Raw genomic sequence first — 27,821 nt, 5'->3', positions numbered from 1 at the left:
GATAATATAGTACATTGTTAGCTTTAATGGGATTTGTGAATTTCTAAATCACCTAGTAGAGTTATCTGATATGTACCTCTTCTTCCCCTGTGCTTCCTGTGTTTCCTGGAAGTAGTGACTTGACATATTTCTACTTAAGTTTATTCCAATCTATTCAAGTATTTCGTGCTGCTCTTGTTGACATCGGATATCTTTAAACATTTATTTTTATTGCTTATTTGTAAGTTATTGTTTTTTATTTTACTTATTTTAATTTATTCATTTTACATCCCAATTATAGCCCTTTCCCTCATCTCTTCCTGGTACCCATCTCTCTCTTTTCCATCCTTTCCCCCTTCCTTAGTCCTCAGAAAAAGGAGCCCATGTATCATCTTACCCTAGGCTATTGAGTCTATTCTGGACTGCATACATCCTTTTTCTCTGTGGCCTGGTAAGGCAGCCCCACCAGGGGGAAGTAGTCAATGAGTGGACAACAGAGTCCATGTCAGAGGCAGTCCCTACTCCCCATGTTATGAGACTCTCATAGAGACTGTGCTGTCAACTATGTCTGAGCAGAAAGTCTAGATCCTCACCATGTATGCAGAAATGTATATGCAGTTACCCACAGAGGTCAGAAGAAGACACATAGAACTGGGTTTATTGGTTATGATCATCCCAACAATGTATGTGCCTGGGAAAGAACCCTGCTATTCTTTAAGTGTATCCAACTTATTAAATCACTGGCCAAGTCTCCAGGCCCACCCACTCTAGCATGCTTATACAATATGTGTTTTGTAATCTGTTCTCATCAGGAGAGAGTTCAACAGAGAATCATTTCTTTGAAATAGTTTGTTCCTTTGTTTTATCATATTATATTTTATTTTGATCTATTAAATATAGAATTTAAATAAGTTATCTATGATTAAAAAAGCAGTACAAAAGTACAAATGAAAAACAGATTGTACCTATAAATCTCAATTATTCTTATTTGTAAAAATTTTCAGCTGGTTATCAGATTTTTCAGTTATGAGGTACTCCCGTGTACATGTGCAAATATTGAGAATTCTACCACTACAGTTTTGAAGCAATCTTCTTTTTCTATTTTCAGTGGTAATGTTAAGTTGGACATAATTGTTAACTTCTTTGTCCTATTCATGATTTTATCAGTGAAGTTTCTAGAGTTCTTTCATTAATCAGGACATTCAGGACATGTATTTCAGTGTTAAATAAGTCACACTGATACTATGCAAGCTTTAAAATACACAAATATGGAATTCTGATAGAATAATGTTTTGTTCAGCTAGCATCAGAGAAGCTCTGTCTTTCAGTTGATGGAAATAAGCACAAAGATGTATAGCCAAATTAATGGCATGTGTGTGTGTGTGTGTGTGTGTGTGTGTGTGTGTGGTGTGTGTGTGTGTGTGTGTGTGGTGTGTGTGTGTGTGGTGTGTGTGTGTGTGTGGTGTGTGTGTGTGTGTGTGTGTGTGTGTGTGTGTGTGTGTGTAATGTTTTGTAACTTTCCGATAGGTTCATTTGGCTTATGATGTTATTATTTTTATGTAAATTTTTTTTGGCCTGGATATCCTGTCTATTAGCAAGAGTCAAGTACTGAAGTTGCCCTTTCTCAGTTTGTGACTGAAGCCAAAGTAGAACCCATTTTATGAACGTGGATGCCCTTGAGTGTGGTGCAGAAGTGTTGAAAATTGCAGCATCCTCTTTGCAGATATTTCTGTTGACAAATATGTAGTGTCTTCCTTATCTCATCTGACTAATTTTGGTTTGAAGTCTCTTTTGTCAGATATTAAAATGGCTACACTGGCGTATTTCTTAGTTTTCCCCCTTTGACTATTTTCTTTGTTTTACTCTGAGGTGATATCTATTCTTGATGTTAAGTTGTGTTTCTTGAATAAAGTAGAGGCTAGATCCTGTTTTTTAATCCATTCCTTTTTTGTATGTGTCTTTTTTTTTTTTTTTTTTTCAGTTTTCCTATACAGGCTTTCTCTGTGTAGCCTTGGCTATTCTGGACTTGCTTTGTAGATCAGGCTTAAATTTTCTAATGCTGGCATCCTTTAACACAATCCAGTTTCTCAAGTTTTGGTGACCACCAATCATAAAGTTATTTTTGTTGCTATTTTATAATTGTAATTTGTTATTGTTATGAGTTGCAATGTAAATATTTGTTTTCTAATGGTCTTAGGTGACCTCTGAGTAAGGGTTGTCCAACCTTGAAGAGCTCTAGATTCTGCATTTTTCTAAAGTCATAGATTGTCCTTTGTTCCCCATCTATTGTGATTGAAAGGATATCAGTCTGACCAGGCATCTGTGGTCTTTTTGGAGTTTGTAAGACATCTGTTCAAGCCCTCCTGGCTATAAGGATCCCCACTGAAAAATCTGGTGTTATCTATTAGGTCTGCTTTTATGTGTTTTTTGCTTTTTCCCCCTTGCAATTTCTATATTCTTTCTTGTTCCATGCTTTGTTTTTGTTTTTGTTTTGCTTTGTTTTGTTTTGTTTATTTGTTTGTTTTGCTGATTATATGCCTAGGGGAATTTCTTTTATGGACCCATCTATTTATTGTGATAGGCACCTGCTTTAGTCTGGGGAAACTTTTTATGATTAAAAAAAATATTTTCTGTGACTTTGATCTAGGTTTCTTCTCCTTCCTATACTCCTATTAGTTTTGGTGTTTTCACATTGTTCCAGATTTCCTGGATATTTTGTGTCTGGATTTTTAAAAACATGTATTTAGCATTTTATTTATTCAATTTTTACTAAGGTATCATTTTCTTCTATCTTTCCTTTTGTGATGAGATTATCTCTTATATCTCATGTATTCTGTTTGTGGGCTTTCTTCTGAGCTTCCTCTTTGACTTCTTAAATTTTCCATTCTCCGTTCTCCCTCAGTTTGGGTTTTCTTTATTGAGTCTTTCTATTTGTAGGTCTTGAACTATTTTCTTCACTTTGCTTTACTGTTTGTGTTTACATATATTTTCTTAATGGATTTATTAACTTCTTCCTTAAAGACCTTGAACATATCCATAAAGGCTGCTTGAAGTCCTTGTCTTCTGCTTCAGCTATATCACATTTCTCAAGGCCTGTTACTATGTTTTTATGTTGATGTCTAGACATCTGTGTTTGGGATTCTGTCATGTGCTGATATCAGGTTTTGACTTTGTTGTACGGGCACTTTTATTTGTTTGCTTCTGTTTTCCTCTCTGCTTCCTAACTGAGTGGATTGTCAGTGGTTTGCCTGATAGGGAATGATTCTGTAATCTTTTCACGGTTGGTCACTTAGTGATATATTTTGGCTAGAAGAGGGTAGAGTCAGGGATATTCCTAGAGAGAAGAATGCAGAGTTATGTCACCATGATCTGCGTAGTTCCCTGGGAATGAGGGTAGAGAGAAACAGGAAGCAATAGCAGGTAGTCTGTTGCAGAGCTGCATACAAGAATAGAGCATTGGATTTGGAGGAGAGGAAAGAGAGTAAAAGTCTGATTATCACCTACATGCTTCCCTAGTTGGTGGCATCATCATCATCACTTAGATGCTTGTTTGTATCTTACTGAAAGAGAGAAAAAACAGGTGTGGCTTTGGGTGGGTGGGTAAGTAGGGAGGATCTGAAAGGAGTTCTTGGAGGGGAAATTATAAGCAGAAAATATTCAAATAAAACCTGATTTTAATAAAAATACATATTCTTTGGCTGGGGTAAAGTATTGATTGGTAAAGTACTTGCTGTGCAAGCATGGAAACCTGAATTCTAATCTCCACAACTCACTTAAGAGCCAAACACAGAGGTACTCTTCTCTAACCACAGAAGCAGGGTATGACTAGGGATAGAGGCATGGGGAGCCACACCACTTGCAGTCCATCAAACCTAGATGAAGCCGTGAGCTGCAGGTTCAGTGAGAAACCTTGTCTCAAAACAAAAGGTGACGTGTTAGAGGAAGACACTTCTTGTTGATCTCTGGCCTTCACACTCACATGTAAGCATACACATACACTCAAAATGCAGATTCTTGTACACATACATAAATAACAAATGGAAATGTTCAGATTATTATACCATATTTACTATTGTTAGTATATGTGTTAGAGTAAAGACAAATAGATTCCTCCAATTGCACTGTCTCCTTTACATGTAACTTCCACTGTGCTTCTGTGGCCAAGTCACTTTTATTTACATGATTGTCAGATATAATTCACTCTAAGTTTTAATCTCATATTAAGTATTTACTTTTTTATTCTTTTTTATTTTATTATAATTTATTCCCATTACATCCCATTTGCAATCATCGCACTCTTATCTTCCTGTTCTTACCCTCCTTCTCTTTTATATACTATTCCCCTCTTTAGATCTCTGACAAGTGGGGTGCTCCTCCTCGACTTCTGACACAGCCCATCAGGTCTCATCTGGATAGCCTGGATCCCCTTCCTCTGTGTTCCTACAGGGCATCTCGGCCAAGGGTCAGTGATCAAGAACCAGAGTTCTTATCAGAAGAAGTTCCCTATTTCCCTGCCCCATTCTCCAGGTAAGGAACGAGCTATCCATCAGCTACATCTGAATAGGGGGTCTATGATCTCTGCTTGCAATGACCTTGGTTGGTGCATCAGTTTGTGCAGGCAGGCCCCTCTTGGGTCCAGATTCACCAGCCTTGATAGTCTCCTTGTGGAGCTCCTGATAACCTTCACCACACCCAATCCTTCCATCCCCCAACTCTTTCATACAACTTGCAGAGCTTTGCCCAGAGTCCAGCTGTGTGTCCCACTATCTGTCTTGATCCTCTGTTAAGTAGAGTCTCTCAGAGGACATCTATGTGGGCTAATATCCACTTATAAGTGAGTTATCATGCGTGTCTTTCTGGGTCTGTGTTACCTCCCTCAGGATGATCATCTCTAGTTCCATTCATTTGTCTGCAAATTTCAAGATTTCCTTGTTCTTAATAGCTGAGTAGTATTGGAAATGTACCACAGCTTCTTAATCCATTCTTCAGTTGAGGGACATGTAGGCTGTTTCCAGTTCTGGAGATTATGAATAAAACTGCTATGAACATAGTTGAGCAAATGTCCTTGTTTTATGGTGGATCATCGTTAGGATAGACACCTAGGATGGTATAGCTGGGTCTTGAGGTAGCACTATTCTCAATTTTCAGAGAAAGTACCAGATTGATATACAAAGTGGTTGTAAAAGTTTACACTCCCACCAGCAATGGAGGGGTGTTCCCCTTTCTCCACATCCTTGCTAGCATGTGGTGTCACTTGAGTTTTTGATCTTAGCCATTATGGTAAGTGTAAGATGGTATCCAAGTGTCATTTTGATTTGCATTTCCCGGATGGCTCAGGATGGTGAGCATTCCTTTAAGTGTTTCTCAGCCATTTGATATTCATGAAACTGAAATGCTTTTGTTGTACTTTTTTACATCAAAGACGCTAAATTTGCAAGATTTGATTCCTTTTATATTTATTTATATTTTTAAAATCTGAGGTATGCATAATTGTAGCATTTCCCTTTCCTTCCTTTAAACACTCCCATATATAGCTCCTCAGTCTTCTTCAAAGTTCCGACGTCTCTGTGTCTGGGTGGGTCAGAGGCCGTAGTCATGCTAATAAAGGCATTTTACCCTTGCTTTTGATGTGTGCAGGGGTGATTCAACTGAGAGAATGCCAGGAACTCAACTCCTGTTCCTTGCAGGAGCACCTTGTGCTCTCAACCACTGAGTCACATCTCAAGAGCCTTGTCTCATATTAAAGCATCTGTCTTCTGTTGGTCTTCACTTCAGCCCCACCCTCCTTCCATTTTTTCCTGGCCAATCTGTGATCCCAAGATTCTCAAGAGTGAAGGGAAAGTGATCTCAAATTACATTTCTACTTTCATTTTCTCTCGTTTCCCTTGCCAGCTCTCCTGTTTGCACAGCCACATTTAACAATGGAATACTGAGCTGGAGTGGATTTGAAAGCTCTGTGCCACAGTTGATTCAATCAGCAGTTGTTTGTTGAAAACACCAGCCACTCATGATGTCCTCCTTAGGATAGACCTACAGAAGCTCATTGCATTGTGGGATGCCTTATCCAGTGTGTCTTTATCATGATCCAATGTCACAGTTATAAGAGGAGAAACACAAAACATGTTTAATCTTTTTTTCCAAGTTAATTATTATTTTTTAAAGATATATTTTTATTAATTAATCATATTACATCTCAATTGTTATCCCATCCCTTGTATCCTCCCATTCCTCCCTCCCTCCCATTTTACCCTTATCCCCTCCCCTGTGTCTGTGACTGAGGAGGAACTCCTCCCACTGTATATGCTCATACGGTGTCAAGTCTCTTCTTGGTAGCCTGCTATCCTTCCTCTGAGTGCCACCAGGCCTCCCCATCCAGGGGAAATAGTCAAATATGAGGCACCAGAGTTTATATGAATGTCAGACCCCACTCTCCACTCAACTGTGAAGAATGTCCTGTCCATTGGCTAGATCTGGGTAGAGGTTCGAAGTTTACTGCACGTATTGTCCTTGGCTGGTGCCAAAGTTTGCACAGGACCCCTGGGCGCAGATCCGCCCATCATAATATTCTTCATGTAGGTTTCTAGGACACTCTGGATCCTTCTATTTCCCCATTCTCCCATGCCTCTCTCACTTACAGTCGTAATAGGATGTACTCCCCTCTGTCCCACTTTTCTGGTAAGTGAAGACTTTCATAGGGCCTGCCCCTTGAACTAGTGTCCAGATATAAGTGAGTATATACCATTTGAGTCTTTCTGCTTTTGGGTTAACTCACTCATTATGATCATTTCTAGTTCCATCCATTTGTCCACAAGTTTTGGGATTTCCTTGTTTTTAATAGCTGAGTAGTATTCCATAGTGTAAATGTATCACAGTTTCTTTATCCATTCTTCTACTGAGGGATACTTAGGCTGTTTCCATGTTCTGGCTATTATGAATAAGGCTGCTATGAACATGGTTGAGCAGATGTTCTTGTTGTGTGCTGGAGCATCTTCTGGGTATATTCCAAGAAGTAGAATATCTGGGTCTTGAGGAAGCCCTATTCCCATTTTTCTGAGATTTTTCTGAGATAGCATCAGATAGATTTTCAAAAGTGGCTGTACTAGTTTGCATTCCCACCAGCAATGAAGGAGTGTTCCTCTTTCTCCACATCCTCGGCAGCATTTGGTGTCACTTGAATTTTTGATCTTAGCATTCTGATGGGTTTAAGATGGAATCTCAGAGTTGTTTTTATTTGCATTTCCCTGATGACTAAGGAGGTTGAGCATTTCTTTAAGTGTTTCTCAGCCATTGAATATGCCTCTGTTGAGAATCCTCCAGAGGAATCTCCATACCTTATCTCAAACTGTACTATAAATCAACAGTAATTAAAACAGCATGGTACTGGCACAACCAGCATGGTACAAGCATGTAAAGGCTGGTTGATCAGTAGAATCAAATTGAAGACCCAGATATGAATCCACACACATATGGTCACTTGATTTTTGACAAAGAAGCCAAATCTATTCAATGAAAAAAGGATAGCATCTTCAACAAATGCTGCTGGTCTAGCTGGATGCCTATGTGTAAAAAATGCAATTGGACTCATATTTGTCACCATGCACAAAACTCAAGACCAAGTGGATCAAAGACCTCTATTAAATCAGTTAGAAGAAAAAGTGGGGAAGAGCCTGGAACACATTGGCACAGGTGACAACTTCCTGAACAGAACACCAACAGCCCAGGCCTTAAGGTCAACAATTGATAAAGGGACATCACGAGGCTGAGAAGCTTCTGTAAGACAGGAGACACTGTCAAGAGAACAAAGCGACAGCCTACAGACTGGGAAAAGGTCTTCACCAACCCTACGTCTGACAAAGGTCTAATATACAAAATATATAAATAACTCAAGAAATTGAACATGACCAAACCAAATAACCCAGTTGAGAAATGGGACTCAGAACTAAACTGTTTAATCTTTTTATCCCACCAGCAGATGCCTGTTCCAACATGTTTTCCTTTTAACCTCTCTGTGATCCCTCTTAAGTTCTCACATAATTGTTTACCTTGGTCAATGGCTTTGGTATTCTATACAACATGAATCTCTCATACATATCAATTTCAATAATCAGTATTTGCTCGGTCACAGCAGGATCGGCTGTCTGCCAATAGAGTAGAATCCAAAATTACTCAGCTGTGAAGCTGCCTTCAATCCAGTCATACCCATGTCAGTTTCTACTTGCAACGACACTCATCTGTCTGAGTGATTCTCTTAAAGACTGTTAACTTGGCATAATGTGGATGTGAGCAGTTGCTTCTCTCTCTTTTGCAAAGGAGACATGAAAGTACAAGCTTTCATGCTTTTGTCCCATGGCTCCCCAGTCTGAAGACTCTATTTTGAAACTGTCTCCTTACCTAATTAGAAAGCAAGAAACACAAGTTAATTTTAAAAATGCACTAACAGACTTTGCTGTGCCTGGAAGCTAATAAACACTCATTTTCTTAGAGCCTTAGTAAAAATTATCAAATGTTTAATTAACAGACATATAAAAAGCATAGGTAATCTATGGCAGACACATATGAAAATAGGTATAAATAGTGAAGAGAGAAGAGACCAGAATTCAAAGTCATAAAAGGCTGAAAATGCCTCAGTCCATGGGAGTCACATAGTATCATCACTTCTGAGAGTTGCTGAAATCAATGCCATGTTAGGTCAACTTTATCTCATGTCACTCTGCTAGTGTTTATCAACCTCTTGTTACATTTCAAACAAAGCATAACTTCAGAGATTTTTACTGAATCTTGTATTCCAGAATTGGCTAGCATTCTCATCACTCATTCCCTCGGGGTCCAAGTGATCTTTAAAATGGATTGCATTAACTAAATGATTATCACATGTAATTTTAAAAACAATTAGTTGTTATAATTTAATATATTGGATTTGTAATTGTCAAGCAGGACTAAAGGAGCACTATGATATTTCACTATAAGTATGCAATCATTTTAAGAATTTAAGTGTCTTTTCTTTTTTTTTCCTTTTTTTTTTATTAATTTATTCTTGTTACATCTCAATGTTTATCCCATCCCTTGTATCCTCCCATTCCTCCCCCCCCCATTTTCCCATTATTCCCCTCCCCTATGACTGTTCCTGAGGGGGATTACCTCCCCGTGTATATTCTCATAGGGTATCAAGTCTCTTCTTGGCTACTTGCTGTCCTTCCTCTGAGTGCCACCAGGTCTCCCCCTCAAGGGGACATGGTCAAATGTGAGGCACCAGAGTACGTGAGAAAGTCATATCACACTCTCCACTCAACTGTGGAGAATATTCTGACCATTGGCTAGATCTGGGTAGGGTTTTTAAAGTTTACCGCCTGTATTGTCCTTGGCTGGTTGCCTTAGTTTGAAGCGGGACCCCTGGGCCCAAATCTCCCTATCATATTGTTCTGCTTGTAGATTCTAGGACATCTGTATCCTTTTATTTTGCTATTCTCCCATGCGCTCTCATTTAGAGTCCCAATAGGATGCCTTCCCTCTGTCCCAGTTACTAGTAAGTGAAGGCTTTTGTGGGACATGCCCCTTGGGCTAGTATGCAGATATAAGTGAGTATATACCATTTGATTCTTTCTGCTTCTGGGTTAACTCACTCATTATGATCATTCTAGCTCAATCCATTTATCCACAAATTTTCGGGAATTCCTTGTTTTTAATAGCTGAGTAGTATTCCATAGTGTATATGTACCACAGTTTCTTTATCCACTCTTCTACTGAGGGACACTTAGGCTGTTTCCACGTTCTGGCTATTATGAATAAGGCTGCTATGAACATGGTTGAACAAATTTTCTTGTTGTGTGCAGGAGCATCTTCTGGGTATATTCCAAGGAGTGGAATAGCTGGGTCTTGAGAAAGCCCTATTCCCATTTTTCTGAGATAGCACCAGATAGATTTCCAAAGTTGCTGTACTAGTTTGCATTCCCACCAGCAATGAAGGAGTATTCCTCTCTCCCCACATCCTCGCCAGCATGTGGTGTCGCTTGAGTTTTTGATCTTAGCCATTCTGATGGGTGTAAGATGGAATCTCAGAGTTGTTTTGATTTGCATTTCCCTGATGACTAAGGAGGTTGAGCATTTCTTAAGTGTTTCTCAGCCATTTGATACTCCTCTGTTGAGAATTCTCTGTTTAGTTCCAAGCCCCATTTCTCAATTGGGTTATTTGGTTTGGTGGTGTTTAATTTCTTGGGTTCTTTATATATTTTGGATATTAGACCTTTGTCAGATGTAGGGTTGGTGAAGATTTTTTCCCAGTCTGTAGACTGTCGCTTTGTTCTCTTGACAGTGTCTCCTGCCTTACAGAAGCTTCTCAGCCTCATGAGGTCCCATTTATTAATGGTTGACATTAAGGCCTGGGCCATTGGTGTTCTGTTCAGGAAGTTGTCTCCTGTGCCAATATGTTCCAGGCTCTTTCCCACTTTTTCTTCTAAGTGGCTTAGTGTCTCTGGTTTTATGTTGAGGTCTTTAATCCACTTGGATTTGAGTTTTGTGCAAGGTGACAAATATGGGTCCAGTTTCATTTTTTTACACATAGACCTCCAATTAGACCAGCACCATTTGTTGAAGATGCTATCCTTTTTCCATTGAATGGATTTGGCTTCTTTGTCAAAAATCAAGTGACCATATGTGTGTGGATTCATATCTGGGTCTTTGATTCGATTCCACTGATCAACCAGCCTGTTGCTGTGCCAGTACCATGCTGTTTTAATTACTACTGCTTTATAGTACAGTTTGAAATCAGGTATGGAGATTCCTCCGGAGCACCTTTTATTGTACAAGATTGTTTTAGCTATTCTGGGTTTTTTTTTTTCCATATGAAGTTCAGAATTGAACTTTCAATGTCTTTAAAAAATTGTGTAGGTATTTTGATAGGGATTGCATTGAATCTGTAGATTGCTTTTGGTAGGATGGCCATTTTTACTATGTTAATTCTCCCGATCCATGAACAAGGAAGATCACGCCATCTTCTCAGGTCATCTTCAATCTCTTTCTTCAGAGTTTTGAAATTTTTTTCATACAAGTCCTTCACTTGCTTAGTTAGGGTAACTCCTAGATATTTTATATTGCTTGTGGCTAATGTGAAGGGTGTGGTTTTCCTAATTTCTTCCTCTGCAAGCTTGTCATTTGTGTATAGGAAGGCTACAGACTTTTTTGAGTTAATTTTGTATCCAGCCAATTTGCTGAAGGTGTTTATCAGCTTTAGGAGTTCTCTGGTGGAGTTTTGAGGGTCACTTATGTACACTATCATATCATCTGCAAAGAGGGATAATTTGACTTCCTCCTTTCCCATTTGGATACCCTTGATCTCCTTTTGTTGTCTTATTGCTCTGGCTAGAACTTCGAGTACTATATTGAAGAGATATGGAGAGAGTGGGCAGCCTTGCCTTGTTCCCGATTTTAGAGGAATTTCCTTGAGTATCTCACCATTTACTTTGATTTTGGCTATTGGCTTGCTGTATATAGCCTTTATTATGTTGAGGAAAATGCCTTGTATCCCTGATCTCTCTAAAACTTTAAACATGAATGGGTGTTGGATTTTATCAAATGCTTTCTCTGCATCATCTAAAGAGATGATCATGTGGTTTTTTATTTTCAGTTTGTTTATATGGCGGATTACATTGATGGATTTCCGTATATTAAACCATCCCTGCATGCCTGGAATGAAGCCTACTTGGTCATGATGAATGATATCTTTGATGTGTTCCTGTATTCGTTTTGCAAGTATTTTATTTAGTATTTTTGCATCTATGTTCATAAGAGAAATTGGTCTGAAATTCTCTTTCTTTGTTGAGTCTTTGTGAGGTTTAGGTATCAATGAGACTATGGCCTCATAGAATGAATTTGGTAATTTTCCATCCATTTCTATCTTTTGGAGTAGCTTGAAGAGTATCGGTATTAGCTCGCCTTTAAAGGTCTGGTAGAATTCTGCACTGAAACCATCTGGCCCTGGGCTTTTTTTGGTTGGGAGACCATCGATGATTGCTTCTATTTCTGTATGGGAAATGGGACTATTTAGCTTGTTTATCTCTTCTTCATTCAACTTTGGCAAGTGAAATTGTTCAAGAAAATCATCCATTTCCCTTAGATTTTCAAATTTTGTGGTGTATATGCTTTCAAAGTAGGATCTTATGATTCTTTGAATTTCTTCAGTGTCTGTTGTTATGTCTCCCTTTTCATTTCTGATTTTGTTGATTTCAATACTGTCTCTCTGCCTTTTAGTTAGTTTGGCTAATGGTCTGTCTATCTTGTTGATTTTCTCAAAGAACCAGCTTTTGGTTTTGTTGATTCTTTGGACTGTTTTCTTAGTTTCTAACTTGTTAATTTCAGCCCTGAGTTTGATTATTTCCAGGCGTCTACTCCTCTTGGGTGTTTCTGCTTCTTTTTTTTCTAGGGCTTCCAGTTGTGTTGTTAAGATGCTTATGTGCGATGTTTCCAATTTTTTTTTAAAGGCACTCAGTGCTATGAATTTTCCTCTTAGCACTGCTTTCAATGTATCCCACAAATTTGGGTATGTTGTTCCTTCATTTTCATTGAATTTCAGAAACTCCTTGATTTCTTTCTTTATTTCTTCCCTGACCCAGGTGTCATTTAGCAGAGAGTTGTTTAGTTTCCACGTATGTGTAGGCTTTTTGCTATTTCTGTTGTTGTTGAATTGCAGCCTAAGAGCATGGTGATCTGATAGGATACAAGGTATTATTTCAATCCTCTTGTATCTATTGATGCTTGCTTTGTGACCTACGATGTGATCAATTTTGGAGAAGGTTCCATGGGGTGCAGAGAAGAAGGTGTATTCTTTCTTGTTTGGGTGAAAGCTTCTATAGATATCTGTTAGATCCATTTGACCCATGGCATTGGTTAATGATGTTATTTCTTGGCTTAGTTTCTGTTTCAATGACTTATCCTTCAGTGAGAGTGGGGTGTTGAAGTCTCCCACTATTATTGTGTGGGGATCGATGTGTGGTTTAAGCTTTTTTAGGAGATCTTTTACAAATGTGGGTGCCCTTGTATTGGGAGCATAGATGTTCAGAATTGTGATGTCATCTTGGTTGACTTTACCTTTGATGAGTATGAAGTGTCCTTCCTCATTCCTTTTGATTAATTTTGGTTGAAAGTCTATTTTGTTCGATACTAAAATGGCTACACCTGCTTGCTTCTTGTGACCATTTGCTTGGAATAATTTTTTCCAACCTTTTACCCTGAGGTAATGCCTTTCATTATGGGTGAGATGTGTTTCTTGGATGCAGAAGAATGTTGGATCTTGTTTATGTACCCATTCAGTTAGTCTGTGTCTTTTTATTGGAGAATTGAGGCCATTGATGTTGAGAGATATTAATGACCAGTGACTGTTAAGAGTCTTAATTTTGATGTTGTTTCCAGTTGAGCGTTTGTGTAGTTGTGTTTTTGCCATGGGATAGTTATCTATTTCCTGGGTAGTTTTGGTTGTAGCTTGACCCTTTGAGATGGAGTTTTCCTTCTAGTACCTTCTGTAAAGCTGGGTTTGTGGATAGGTACTGTTTGAATTTGTTTTTGTCATGGAATATTTTGTTTTCTCCATCAATGGTTATTGATAATTTTGCTGGGTAAAGTAGTCTGGCCTGGCATCTGTGGTCTCTTAGGGTTTGCAGGATCTCTGTCCAGGCCCTTCTGGCTTTTATGGTCTCTGCTGAGAAGTCGGTTGTAATTCTGATAGGTTTACCATTAAATGTTATTTGGCCCTTTTCCCTTGCAGCTTTTAATATTTTTTCTTTGTTCTGCATGTTTTGTGTTTTGATTATTATGTGGCGGGCAGTTTTTCTTTTCTGGTCAATTCTATTTGGTGTTCTGTAGGCCTCTTGTATGTTTATAGGCCTTTCTTTCTTTAGGTGGGGAAATTTTCTTCTATGATTTTGTTGAGAATAGTTTCTGGGCCCTGGAGTCTGATGTCTTCTCTTTCTTCGATGCCTATTATCCTCAGATTTCTTCTTTTCATGGTGTCCTTAATTTCCTGGATGTTTTGTGTCAGGAGTTTTCCAGATTTGGCATTTTCTTTAATGGTTGATTCAATATCTGTGATTGTATCTTCTAGCCCTGAGATTCATTCTTCCATCTCTTGGATTCTGTTAGAAAAGCTCACCTCTGTGTTGCTTGCCTTCTTCTCTGAGGTCTCACATTCTCGTTTTTCTTCTGTCTGTGTGTTTATCATTGAATCCATTTTCATTTTCAGATCTTGAACTGATTTTTTGATTTCTTTCATCTGATTTTTTGTATATTCCTGAGTTTCTTCCATTGCCTCTTTATAGGTCTTCAGAGCTTGAACCGTTTTCTTTATTTCTTTCATCTGGTTGTTTGCATTTTCCTGCAATTTTTCCAGTTCCACTCTATGTGCTTCTTTTATGTCTCTCACCTGTTTGTCTGCGTCTTCCTGCATTTGATTACGAATTTTATTTGTTTCCTCCATTATCATCCTCATTACTAAGGATTTGAGGTCATTTTCTTGTATTTCCGTTGTATTTGAGTTCTCTGGGTTGTTTGCTTTGGGATAGCTGGAAACTAGAGATGCCATGTTGTTTTGGGGTTTTTTGCGTATACTTTTTCGTTGTCCTTTAGACATCTTGCCGTCTTTGTTTTTGTTGGGTAGCTTCCAGAGTTGAATGGAGGGTGTCTGATGATAGATTCACTTGTTTTCTCACGATTTCCCTAGGCTGGGAGCTCAAAGCTTCACTAGTGTGGATGTTAGGAGGTTAGCCCTGTTGTTCTGGTCTCTCACAGCCAGTGATCCTCAGCCCCCCTCTGCTGTGGATCCTGCAATTGATCTGGGTCTCTGAATGAGCATTGGGTCAGGCCAAGGTATCCACAGCCTTCTGTGTTCCCTGCCAAGTCCAGCCAGGAGCACTGGGACCAACCCACGGGCTGAACTCAGCTAGATTCTCAGGGCCTGAACCGTCTGCCAAGCTCAGCTAGGGATTCTGGGCCCAAAATGCACACAGGGTCCAGCCAGAATTTTTGGGCTGGGACTACGCACCAAGCTCCACTAGGGCCTTTTGGCCCAAAGTGCGTGCTGTGGTCAGTTATTGACTCAGGGCCCGAACTGACCACCAATCTCAGCCAGGAATTCTGGATTCAAACTGCACACTGTGTCCAACCAGAGTCTTAGAGCTGGTGGAACTGAGAGCTCTGTCCAGCCTGCGCCACAGCAGGAGAACTGCGGCTGCTCTGAGTTAGCGCCAGTGGTGGAACCAAGTGCTCCGCCCAGACTGTGTCACCGCAGGGGAGCTGCCGCTGAGCTGAGGTGGTGCCTAGGATGGAACTGAGCATGTCACCAAGCCTGTGCCACAGCAGGAGAACTGCGGCTGCTCTGAGTTACCGCCAGTGGTGGAACCAAGTGCTCTGCCCAAACTGTGTCACTGCTGGGGAGCTGCCACTGAGCTGAGGTGGCGCCTAGGGTGGAACTGAGTGCTCGGCCAGGCCTGCGCCACAGCAGGAGAACTGCAGCTGCTCTGAGTTAGTGCCTGTGGTGAAACCAAGTGCTCTACCCAGACTGTGTTACCGCAGGGGAGCTGCCGCTGAGCTGAGGTGCTGCCTAGTGTGGAGCTGCTTGCTCAACTAAGCCTGCGCCACAGCAGGGGAGCTGAGTTAGTGCCTCAGGCAGAATTGCTTGCTGGGCCGGGCCAGTACCCGGGACTCTGGGGCTGAACTGTCTGCCGAGTCCAGTCTGGGTCCAAAGGCTCCACGCGACCCAAATCCTGCCCCGAGTCCCCTTCTCCTGCAGCAACTCCCACCAGCCACCACACCAATGGCCTCCACCGGAAGGCTATGAGCTGCAAACCTCAGCCGCCGCTGCTGGTGCCGCTGGTGCTGCTGCCTCTGCCGCTGCCGCTCCTATCAGAGAAAAACCACACTCCTCCTGTGTGCAGGGGCATGCAGGTCTTCCGCACCCTGGTCCCTCCGAACCGTGGAGCACTCCTGCTGCCGTGATGTTCGGACCTCGGTGTTCCTGGCTCAGAAATCTGTGCAATTCCCTGAATTGTTCACTGGAGCCTCCAAACGCGGTCCACACTGCTCGCTGCCATCTTGGATCCTCCTTAAGTGTCTTTTCAAATGCTCATAATGATTAGTGATTTGCTAGTATTTTGGTGTTTTATTTTATTTTATTTTTGTGGGGTTGCACTTTTTTTTACATATACATTTATATTATTACAAATATATACTATATGTTACATTCGTAGTGTTTTGGTTATTTATATTTGTCAGCCTTGAAGAAAACATCTTTCTTATCTTGGTGCCTCTAAAATTCTGAATGTAAATCAATATGTATCATATCTCATCATTATCAACTTAAAACATCTATCTAGACCTAAAAAAAATCTTAACCCCTTAACAACTAAGCTTCATTATAATATTAAACTATCTGGTCTTCAACCCCATCAGAGACTTGAGAAGGAATAAAATTAATTACCTGAGTATACACGGGGTGCAGTTTAGCAGCTTCTCAAATAAGAAGATGACAGAGACAGTTTGCTGCCTGAACAGTTACACAAAATTCTCTATAAGGGTGGAGTATCACCTTCAGCCTTCTGGCCCAATATATCTGACAGACATATTTGTGAGCCAGGAACTATTGAGAACTTGCATCCAAGATTGCCCTTTTTTAGGCAGAATTCTGTCTGTGGTAGAAATGAGGACATTTGGCCCAGTGGCTCATTTGCTGCATCAGATGCTATTTCCGTAAGCAGGTTCTTCAATGCTCATCATCTTTTTTGAGGTAGGCTGGGTGTTGTCAGGAGTTAAACTGTTTAATTGTCAATGAATCTTTAAAATAATAAACATTAGGCTATCACTGTGTGATATCAAGTCTCCTAGGGGTCTCCCTGAAAGATGTGATTGTTGTAGTAAGATTTCAAGTTTCACAACAAAACTTTAGGTAGTGAAAACATGGGAAACACTGAATTTTATTCATATTAGTTCATGTCAACAAATGAAATGAATCATGCAATTGAAGTTAAAATAGCACATCTCTGATATTTTTCACAGCTCTCTCTATTCATTGTGGCCAGGCAGTGTGTAGATCTTGGGACTCCTGTGCAGCGGGTAGCAACTTCAACAAGAAGACAAGCAATACAATGTCTGATAAGACTATTAATGAATGTCCCAGGTCTTACAAAATTGACAAGGCTATTTTTTGTCCACTAATCACAAATAAAGAAATAAATTGTTAGCATCATAGTCTCAAGCTTACTTCTGAAAGAAGAGGCAATGCCAATTCCTCCAACATCTCCTGAAGAGACTGGAATTTCCCAAAGAAAATGACTTCTCTTAACAGTGAATATTGAATAAAATAAAGGATGGTCAAATGCTGTAAAAAAAATTTAGTGTTAATACACTTTGTTAGAATAACACCACAGCAGTAATATGTAATGGTTTTGATTTTTTCATTAAAATCCTAGACTTTTAGAAAAATTAATAAGCGTATAAATAAATGAAATGATATAGGCCACATGAAGTCATTTTTAAAGAAAGATGAAGAATTTTTTAATGACATATGTAAACTAAAGCATAGAGTTTGAACAATGTTTACTTTAGTTCAAGGTTATTGTGCATATTCACATTGTTATAAAACTATTATCAATATTTTAGAGAACTGTGTTGGGGAATCAAAGTCAGGGTTGTGCATGTGTTAGGCAGGTGTTCTTACTATCATCTTGATAGACTCTCGTCTTGTCTCTTATTTTCAGTGTACAGTGATACACAACCTTCCTAGGTTGGTTTTAAGTGCTTCTTTATTTTCCCACTGTGGTACTACTTGGCAGTTTGTTATATTTATCCGCATACTGTTCTACCATCTTGGCACTACAGTGGATATAGGATAGTCCTTAAAGAGTACATTGGATTTTGCGAATGGTCTGACAACTGTCGACATCATTATCCTTGAAAAGACTTCTCAGTCTGATGCCCCAGCAAACCACATTGTCATCACCTGCATTTTTTTATGATTATAAATATTTATGCCCTTTCCCCACTTACTGAGTAAGCAACTCTGAGCCTTGAAGTGGAACTGGAGCTGCTTTGGAAGTCTCCTCCCTGAGGACTAGCTCTCATAGTTTTAGAAGGAGATATGCATGTTTTCCAAGGACAAGTGCAAACAATAGTCCTATTCAGCTGTGGGGCCTTAAACTGAGACAATGACTGATACTAATTCCCTCCTTGATGTACAATGATACTTTCACTTGTTGTCTCTGTGGCACTTTCCTCTGGTGCTTCTTCCTAATTAGACTTAATGCTTCTTCAATAGGAGGGTGTTCATACCTGGTATTGAAAACCTGCCCAACTAGCCATGGCCAAGAGAGGTAATAGACCCTAGCAAAAAAAAAAAAAAAACAAAAAAAAAAAAAAAAAACAAAAAAACAAAAAAACAACTGCTGTCATTTTCATAAACTAACATAACTTCTATATACTTATCTATTTTACTACAGATAGGATGGTAGCTCTCACCCCTCAGGAAAGAAGTTTTACTTTCCTTTCCCCCAACAACTGGAGACTATTACAGAGATCTACAACTGATCAAATTGCAGAGAATAATTGTCATGGAGACCCAGCCCTGAAAAGCACATCTACCCTACACATATGCTTGTACACCTATATTTAAGGCTAAGGAAAATTACAGAAGAGGTGATAGAAAGATTGTAAGAGCCAGAAGGTCAAGGTGTCTGGTGCTAGAGAGCAATGTATGTCTGTGTGTGTGTGTGTGTGTGTGTGTGTGTGTGTGTGTGTGTGTTAGAGTTAGAAAAGGAAGAGAGAAGTGATATTAATTATTTAAATACAGTCCTCATGTAGGAGTTTCTAAATCAAATTTATTCTTTTCCATGCTTATTCCAGATATGATGTCTAAGTGTACTTGCCCAAGAAGCCTCATTCAGATATGTTGATGACATCATGACATTTCACTTACCCAATACAAAAGTAGAAATTTTAATTTTATAACATTTCATCAATTCATGTAATTTTTGTTTAAATTTTAATCATTTGAACTTGTTAAAATAATAATATGTAAAGTAGGATGCTAAACCTACTAAGTTTTTAACCTTTTAGAGCAATTTTAATCTTTTTAGACTATTTATTTATATTTATGTATGTGTGTATATATTTATGTGATTGAATCCTATGGAGCAGAAATTACAGATGGTTGTGAGCTATCATATAGTTTCTGGGAAGTGAACCCTAGTCCTCTGAAAGAACAGTAAGTGCCTTTAACCCCTTAACCATCTTTACAATACCCTCCCTTTTTTGCTTTTTAAAAGAAACTAGAAAATTGAGTGAATTTGTCTATTGTAACCGATGATACTGAATTGTCAGTTTGAACTTCAAATATGAGTTGAAAAGGAAGGTGGGAAGATGCATAAGGGCATGTATATTTGGACAAATTTTTGTTATTTTATTTTATCTTATTCTGTAGTTTGGGCAATTTCTGATGTGTTACAATCCCTTTCTCTTCTGGGGGAGCTACTGACTATTAGTAGATGCTGAAAGGTAGGGTCGTATTTGCTACATTGATTTAGAAATTGAAAGCAAATTGTGAAGAAATAGGGGGTCCAGGGAGAAAGGAAGGGGAACACAAAGGATAATGGGATGGGAAGGTAACAAGAATACATTATATGTACATATGAAACTGCAAAAAAAAAAAAAAAAAAAAAAAAGACAGAAAGAAAGTTTACTGCAGCATAGATATTATAAGTAGTGTGTTTGGCCTTTATGACTGAAAAGTGACAAATGGATAGTTTAAACAAATGATGGTTGTTTCTTCATAGTCTGGAACCCACAAGTCCAAAACCAGGGTTCTGGCATCATTGGATTCTAACAATCTCAAGAGAAGATTGCTAACTTGTCATCTATTTACATGGCTTTTCATCATTAAGTGTGTATGTGCAGAGAGAAAAATAGAGCAGGATAATGGGCCTCATGCTTATGACCCGATTTATACCCTACAAAATACTCTCCCTTGAGGTTCAGGGACTAAATACATGAGTGTTCATGGAGACAATTCTGTTCATGATTGCACCACTGCAGTAACAGGATTTGATATGATGGTCTCTTGTCATGTCAAATGTCAGGTTGACATTCTCTATGTTCTGTAAGAATAGAAACTATGGAGGAGTGAGTAGAATGGTAAGGCCATCAGTAAGTTGTCTTTTTTATGGTCAGTGAATTCAAAGAAGAGGTTATGCAGATAAAGTTGTATGCTTCTTCAGGCTATGGATAGCTCAAATTTTAGGGCCCCGAGAAAAGAGAAACCAAATCACTGTTCACCTACATCAGGTGTTCTTTCCGGATTCATCGATTGATAGAAATAGTTCTGTTAATTATATGTGATTGTGTGTATGAGAAAAATAAGGGTTTATATTGACTTACACACAAATAAGAGGGACATGTGCCAGTCAACACAAGTCGCATGGCATGGCATGGCTTTGGGCAGGAGGAAGTATTGACCAAGGATGGGAGGGAAACTTCTTAACCTATGAATTACCATGAGCAATTTACATTTTATATTAAACTCAATCTCCAGAGAAGTATGCTGAAGGGTTCTGATTTTTCAGAAGAAAAGGAGGCTCCTAGATTACTAATGCAATGGAGAAACTCATGAACATTAATTCAGCTCCAGAATAATCCAGTTCCAAACATGGATTTTATTTCAAATTCCATACCTTTTCATATTGAGTTTTCTGTCAAAATGCATATGGTTAGTTGATACCATGTTCTCCCAAGTTCAGCTCCAACTAGGAACACACACACACACACACACACACACACACACACACACACACACACACACACACACACAATCTCCCTAAAAACCTTCATAGTTACACATGTGTTTCTGTGAATATCTCAGAAAATGTCTGAAGTTCAGATATATTAATAAGAGTTTGAAGATGTTATAATTAGGGCGCCTAGTACCATGCGATATTCTAAGGCAGGCACTGTATAGGAATGCATCCCTTTCTTGGATGCACATACTTATGTCATCCGCACCTATTACTTTTTCCATGTTTCCAATTGGAACTCTTCTCATTACTTTTTACAGTGAGAAAAAAATCTACACTGTGATAAATATTTTGAATTTCTTTACTTGTTATATGGGTATTCTTAAATAGTTACGATTTTTTATACTAAATTTAAATAGCCAGGAAATACCTAGTAATATGTAAGAATTTTTCTTAAAGTTATAATATTCTGACCTTGATAGAAATTGCATTCATCCACCAAACCTTCTAACCTTATTGTTACTTTTATTTGGCCCAGAGCTTGCATTGTGGGCCAGCCTAGCCTTCTGATCTTAGCAAGCTTTCTGCACCCACTCTTCATATGAATTTGTTACAAGTATGCACCACGACTCCTACTTGTGAATTTACTTTGAAAAATAATAAAGTAATACAACTTTTAAGAAATACTAAATATGATTTTAATAGTTTGGAAAAAGTTTGTATATCAGTATAATAGGCAAAACACTCTGAACATAACATTTATATAATTCCTGATTGTTTTGTAGTTCTTGCTGTAGGTTGTTCATATGTATGTATGTATATGTATATATACACATATATACAAATATAGTATATAATGTGTGCATAATAATACAAATATATATGTAAAAGAGAAAAACATGTTTATTATACATTTCAACAAATATGGTACAATATAATAAATGATACAATCTATTTGCAAATTACTTGGAAATGTAAAATGTAAATCATGTAAAATGTCATTCAAATTAGACAAAAATTAACATAGTATCACTTCTGATGAAATAGTTGATAGGATGTTATTTAATAAGCTGATACCCTGGAATTTTGTTTTATTTTTAAGTTATTAATATTTATAATTAATAATGTCCAGTAAATAATAATCTTGAAGTTTAAACTGTAATCTGACCTTAGAGCTTAATGTCAATAAACATGACAAATTTTTGGCAACTGAAAGCCTATAATGTTTATATGAAATTAGCTTTAAAGTATACTTTTATAAATTGCATTCCTGAAATTCTAAACAGGGATATTTAAACTATGACTATGCAATTAGTTTGTATATACAAAATTGCATAGAATAAGAGTATAGAAAAATCAAGATGACCTGTGCTGCAATTATAAAGTTAATTATTTCTGGATAAAAAAAACCAGTGTTGCAATAACTCCTTTTTGTGTATTTGATGAATACTTCCTGCTGTAGAAGTATTGTGTTAAAATTAAACTTAAATAATATGATAATTAAACATAAACAAATCAAAGGATGAGCTCTTTACTTATTATTGAGCAATTTCCCCCTAAGGTCATGTTCTGTTTTCACACAAAGCAAATCTTCTGGGAATCAGAATATGTACCACATTACCATGATTTTACAGAATAAAGACTAACAATAATCATAAATTATCATATCTATTTTTAGTCATTCAAAAATTAATATGTAATTATAAATGGTTTGCTCTGAACTTTTCTTATTCAATTCAGAATATTTAAGTCTCTTCTTGGTAACCTGCTATCCTATGAGCTTATACAGGGGGAGGAAATCCCCCTCAGGAACAGTCATAAGGGACGGTAATGAGGGGAAAATGGGAGGGAGGGAAGAATGAGAGGATACAAGGGATGGGATAACCATTGAGAGGTAACAAGAATAAATTAATTAAAAAAAATTTTTTAAAAAGGATAGTCTAACTCTAAAAAAAGAAAGAATATTTAAACATGCCAGTGAATATGGGCCAATTTTGTTCATTACTATAATTTGATATTCTTATATACTATATTTATTTGTAGCTTCCCAAATTGCTACTAAGATTTCTATTTTAAAATATTAAAAATATTAAAAAGTATGTCAGTTTTATCTCTTTCTCTCTGTATATAAGCATTGGTGTCAGAGAAATTTATAGGAATGGCGCTGTGAGGTCATCATTGTGGAGTACATTTAAATGTTATTAACTTCATTTTGTTTTGTTTTTGAAAGGTCTTTTTCTGAAGTTTTCTCCTGCTTCAATCTCCCAAATACTCAGATTACAGGTGTGCTATAACATGCCCATACACAGAACTACCAGATTTCCATCAAGAGAAAAAGATGCAACCCCAGTTATAGCTCAGTTTTCTTGTTTTCATAGGAAGGAGGGTTTCATCTAATGGTTTTCAGGTGGGTTACTGTAGAGTGTTCTCAAGAAGAAATCTTTTGAAAGAATGATGGATGTAGGATTAGAGAAAGGAAAGTTTTGAGTCACAGTACAACTACGCAAAAAGGTTTCAGGTAGCACCATAGTGAATTATCCTTACAGATTTGACTGACCTTCATGAAATTAGCCCAGTATAGACAAAGATCTAAGCTTCTGGAATGCTCAAGCCTACTAAATCATTGAAAGGTGACTTAGGGAAGGTACATGTATTAATGAAGTGACCCTCTTGGCCAAGTGTAGTTTCTGTGAATGGAGAAATACAGGATTCTCAGCTGACAACAATCTTATCACTTTAATCTTAGAACATGCCATCTGAGTCACACTTTATAGACTATCACTTATTCTTAGTGTCATCCAGACTGACAATGACTTTTAATTGTCCATGTAACTCCATGTAACTAGTGCAGCATATCAGGTGTTCCAGACTCTTGATAGTTTGAGAAATCTTACAAAACAAAGACAGGCAAGACAAACTATGACTGCTTCTTCTGCTCATCTAGTGACATAACTGGTAGGTTGCTTCTCCCCCAAGGGTCTAACCTACCCATAGTCACTATATTATAGGTTCATACTATCCATTTAGTATTGCTTTGGGGTAGATGAATAAATATCTAGACAAGCAAACAAGTATCCAAGATATCAATTATATGATTAATTTCTTTTCTGCTACTATTTCTACTTGGAGACCAAAGTAAATTAGCCCTCTACAGAACTTCTGGTGCACAACCTAACATTTCCACTGCAAGTTAGATGTATAGTGCAGCATGCATTTCAGCTTACAATCACAAAGCATTATAATATTTTGTGGATAATAATTGTAGACAGTTGGGAACTTTTGTTCTTTTATGGGGAAGATGTGTGGATATAGTTGCTTGATTATAGATATGAGTTGAGCGAATGGTGCCTCTTTGTTTATTTTTCCTATATCTGTGTATCTTAATTATGATTAGTCCATCTTACCACAGTGCTAGACATTCTTCTTTTGATTCTGGGGTCTGAGAGAACAAACCTTATTATTGAAGCCTTTATACTCCTAATATTCAGGGTACATTTATTGATTTATTGCTCATAAACACACACACACACAAAACAACAACAACAACTACTACTACTACTACTTTTGCTCATCTAGTCTAATTGTTAGGATATATATAGATAGATAGATATAGTGAGATTTTTTGCAGCTAATTATTCACATGCATTTGGAAAATGTAGGTTAACACAGGAACAGACTGTTTTCTATCCCATTTATGTATGCACTGTTCTGGTATGTTTATATTTTCTGTTGTGAATAAACATACATTTACAGGTGAACAAACAAACTCATATTTCTTACTAATGTTAGGTTTTCTTCTAGGCAAAATAAAATTATAAACATATGATGTAACAACTAGAGGTGGGAGTCACTACTTCTTTGGTTTTTGAAAATCTACTCTTCCATCCAACAATAGATTTGGTGTTTTTGGAAGCCAGATCGTTGAGACAAATTGAAATGAAGGGATTTCACTTACTCAAATAATAGCTAATTCTATTTGTGGATATTATTAATTCTTACATCGACATGAGAAATTTTTGATGGTACATTTCATACCTCTGGTTTAAAGTTGGGAGGGCTTTATTTCCTACTTAAATTTTTTGCTATAATAAAGTATACCCAATAACACTAGTCAAATGTCAAAGTTAGGATAGACATCAGCTCAGCGGTTTTGAAGCCTAGAAACACCATCCCTTGAAGGTAGTCTATGGGCTCAGAAGATTTACTGTAAGATAGATCTGAGTCATGGCTTTCTTTAGCAGCTGTTCTCTCATCACTTTGTTTGAAATAGGTATAAGAAAAGGAACAGGCAACCTACTGCCCTTCCTCTGACCCTATGAGCATATACAGCGGGAAGTAATCCCCCTCAGGAACAGTCATAGGGGAGGGTAATAAGGGGAAAATGGGAGGGAGGGAAGAATGGGAGGATACAAGGGATGGGATAACCATTGAGATGTAACAAGAATAAATTAATAAATAAAAAACATTTCCTAAAAAAAAAAAAAAAAAAAAGAAAAGAAAAAGAAAAAAGAAAGAAAGAAAGAAAGAAAGAAAGAAAGAAAGAAAGAAAAGGAACAGGCTGTAACACTGGGATGTTAAGGTGTCTGTCAACTCAGACAGGGTCCAGCAATCCTTAAATAGTCTGAATATAACCCTTCTCCAATGCTATAAATTGAGTAAACTGCTATGGATCCTTGGTGGAATAGTGGCTATCTGATCTTATAGTGTGAGTTCTCTTTAGAAAACGTTTTACCCCTCAGCTATCGAGAGGCAGTTCTGAAAAGACTTGGTAGATAAAGGATTGTGACTCTTTATTAAAGTGGCTGCCCTCAGCCTCCTTAATGCATTTTGAATTTTATAGATCGAAGAATTGTTGTTTGATTTTCATTTATCTTGCCTTAAGGAGGACTGTAATTCATCAATCATAAAAATGATTTATTATATCAAGTCTCATAGTTTAGCTATAAATCTACTTAACTTTCTGGACATTTCTAGATATTCTTTAATATTTTATCTTTCAGGTGATCATTTATTTCTCAAATACACCTGAAAATTCAGTGACATACACACTAAATGTATGGAACAAATTGAAAGAAAAAAAGGAGTAGGTAACTTTAAAAAGTTTTGTGGTGAAAGTATTAAAGCTTAATTTAACCATTTTACGTATTTTACTTATTTTAAGTCTTCTAATGAGCGTCATTACTTCTGTGGTCCTTTACCATTTCTTATTAATAAGAGTTAAACGAAGTTCTGAATTTGGAGGTATACAACCCCTAATTGTAAAAGGTGTAGTAAAACTTTTAAAGCTATTTTCCTGATTTTCTGAACAGTATGGATATCATGCAATTGTCTCATCTCACTTTTCTGTTTCCTCATCCCACAGTAGATAGAATTGCAATAGCATCGTCTCTTGCATGATCAGAGGAAAATCCTTCATTTTTTTCCTTTTCTTTTTTAAAGCAGCAGAATTTCTAGCATCTCATAGTACAGACTAAGTGTCTTTAATGTTCCTAGAAGATATCCTTTATAATGAGTGAAATTTTCTCCTGCTTTAGCTTTGATCTTTCACCAATTTTTAAAGCTAAGTGTCATCAAAACTTTTTAAAGTATGGGACCATTTCTATTAAATTTCTTTAATCTGCTAACATGCTGGGATAAATGAATATTTTTTCTAACTTAGATCATACTTTTATTTATGGAACAAGATATGACTGGTAAGGGTCATACTATTAAATAGTTGATAACTGTAGATCTCTACTTCTGTTTATATATTAGAATTTTTTTTACCATTGCTTAACTTTGATTATGATGGTTACCTCAGAATAATTAGTAAATGGCTTCAATTATATATTACTGTCAATGTTCTAGACAGTTTATAAAGTACAAATTCTTGCTCTTGCTGGTTTTGTAGCTCTCAAATGTCTGAGTCTACAATTGATAACTTTTTTGATTGACTCTTAAATATTAAGATTTCTTGAGCTTTAAAGAACATAATGGGGTGGATGAAAACTACTAAATTTTACTTAAGTATGAAATTGTTAATGATTAATACTTTCTCCTCTCCTTGTGATTTTTTCCTCATGTAGAGTTGGCTTCCTCAGCCTTGATACGAAGGTTTATGCCAAGTCTTAATGTAACTTGTGCTGTGTTCTGTTAGGACCCCTGGGAAGCCTGCTCTTTTCTAGAGGAGGAGTGAATCTGAGGAAGAGAGCAATTTGGGCAGCAGGGATTGGAAGGAGTGAAGGAAGGAGATTGTGTTAGGATGTATTGAAAACAAAACAAAACAAAACAAGCAAAAGCCCTAGATATATTAATGACAAATTAAAAAAATTCCTGCATGTGAACTGTAGAAATTTTGGACAATAAAATGAGAATATTATAGCCATAAAATACAATGGTGTTACATTTGTTTATTTCTTTATATTTATTAACATTTTTATCCTACTGGTTAGAATATTCATAATATATTTTTTTAGACATGGACTTTATATATAGAACTCATGTTGTATTTCAGGCCTACCTCAAGCTTCTGGCGATCTTTCTGCCTCACCTCTTTACTACTTGGATCAAAAACATGTCACCACACTGAACATTCACAATTTTTATTAATTAGAAATTCCTATAAATGTCCTATTTATTTTTTATTTATTTTTTTAATTAATTTATTCTTGTTACATCTCAATGTTTATAGCATCCCTTGTATCCTCCCATTCCTCCCCCCCCCCCATTTTCCCATTATTCCCCTCCCCTATGACTGTTCCTGAGGGGGATCACCTACCCCTATATATTCTCATAGGGTATCAAGTCTCTTCTTGGCTACTTGCTGTCCTTCCTCTGAGTGCCACCAGGTCTCCCCCTCCAGGGGACATGGTCAAATGTGAGGCACCAGAGTACGTGAGAAAGTCGTATCACACTCTCCACTCAACTGTGGAGAATATTCTGACCATTGGCTAGATCTGGGTAGGGGTTTAAAGTTTACCTCCTGTATTGTCCTTGGCTGGTGCCTTAGTTTGAGCGGGACCCCTGGGCCCAAATCTGCCTATCATATTGTTCTACTTGTAGATTTCTAGGACCCTCTGGATCCTTTTATTTTGCTATTCTCCC

The sequence above is a fragment of the Acomys russatus genome, chromosome 1, assembly GCF_903995435.1.
Source record: "Acomys russatus chromosome 1, mAcoRus1.1, whole genome shotgun sequence".
NCBI lineage: Eukaryota > Metazoa > Chordata > Mammalia > Rodentia > Muridae > Acomys > Acomys russatus.
This window is presented reverse-complemented; position numbering follows the sequence as displayed.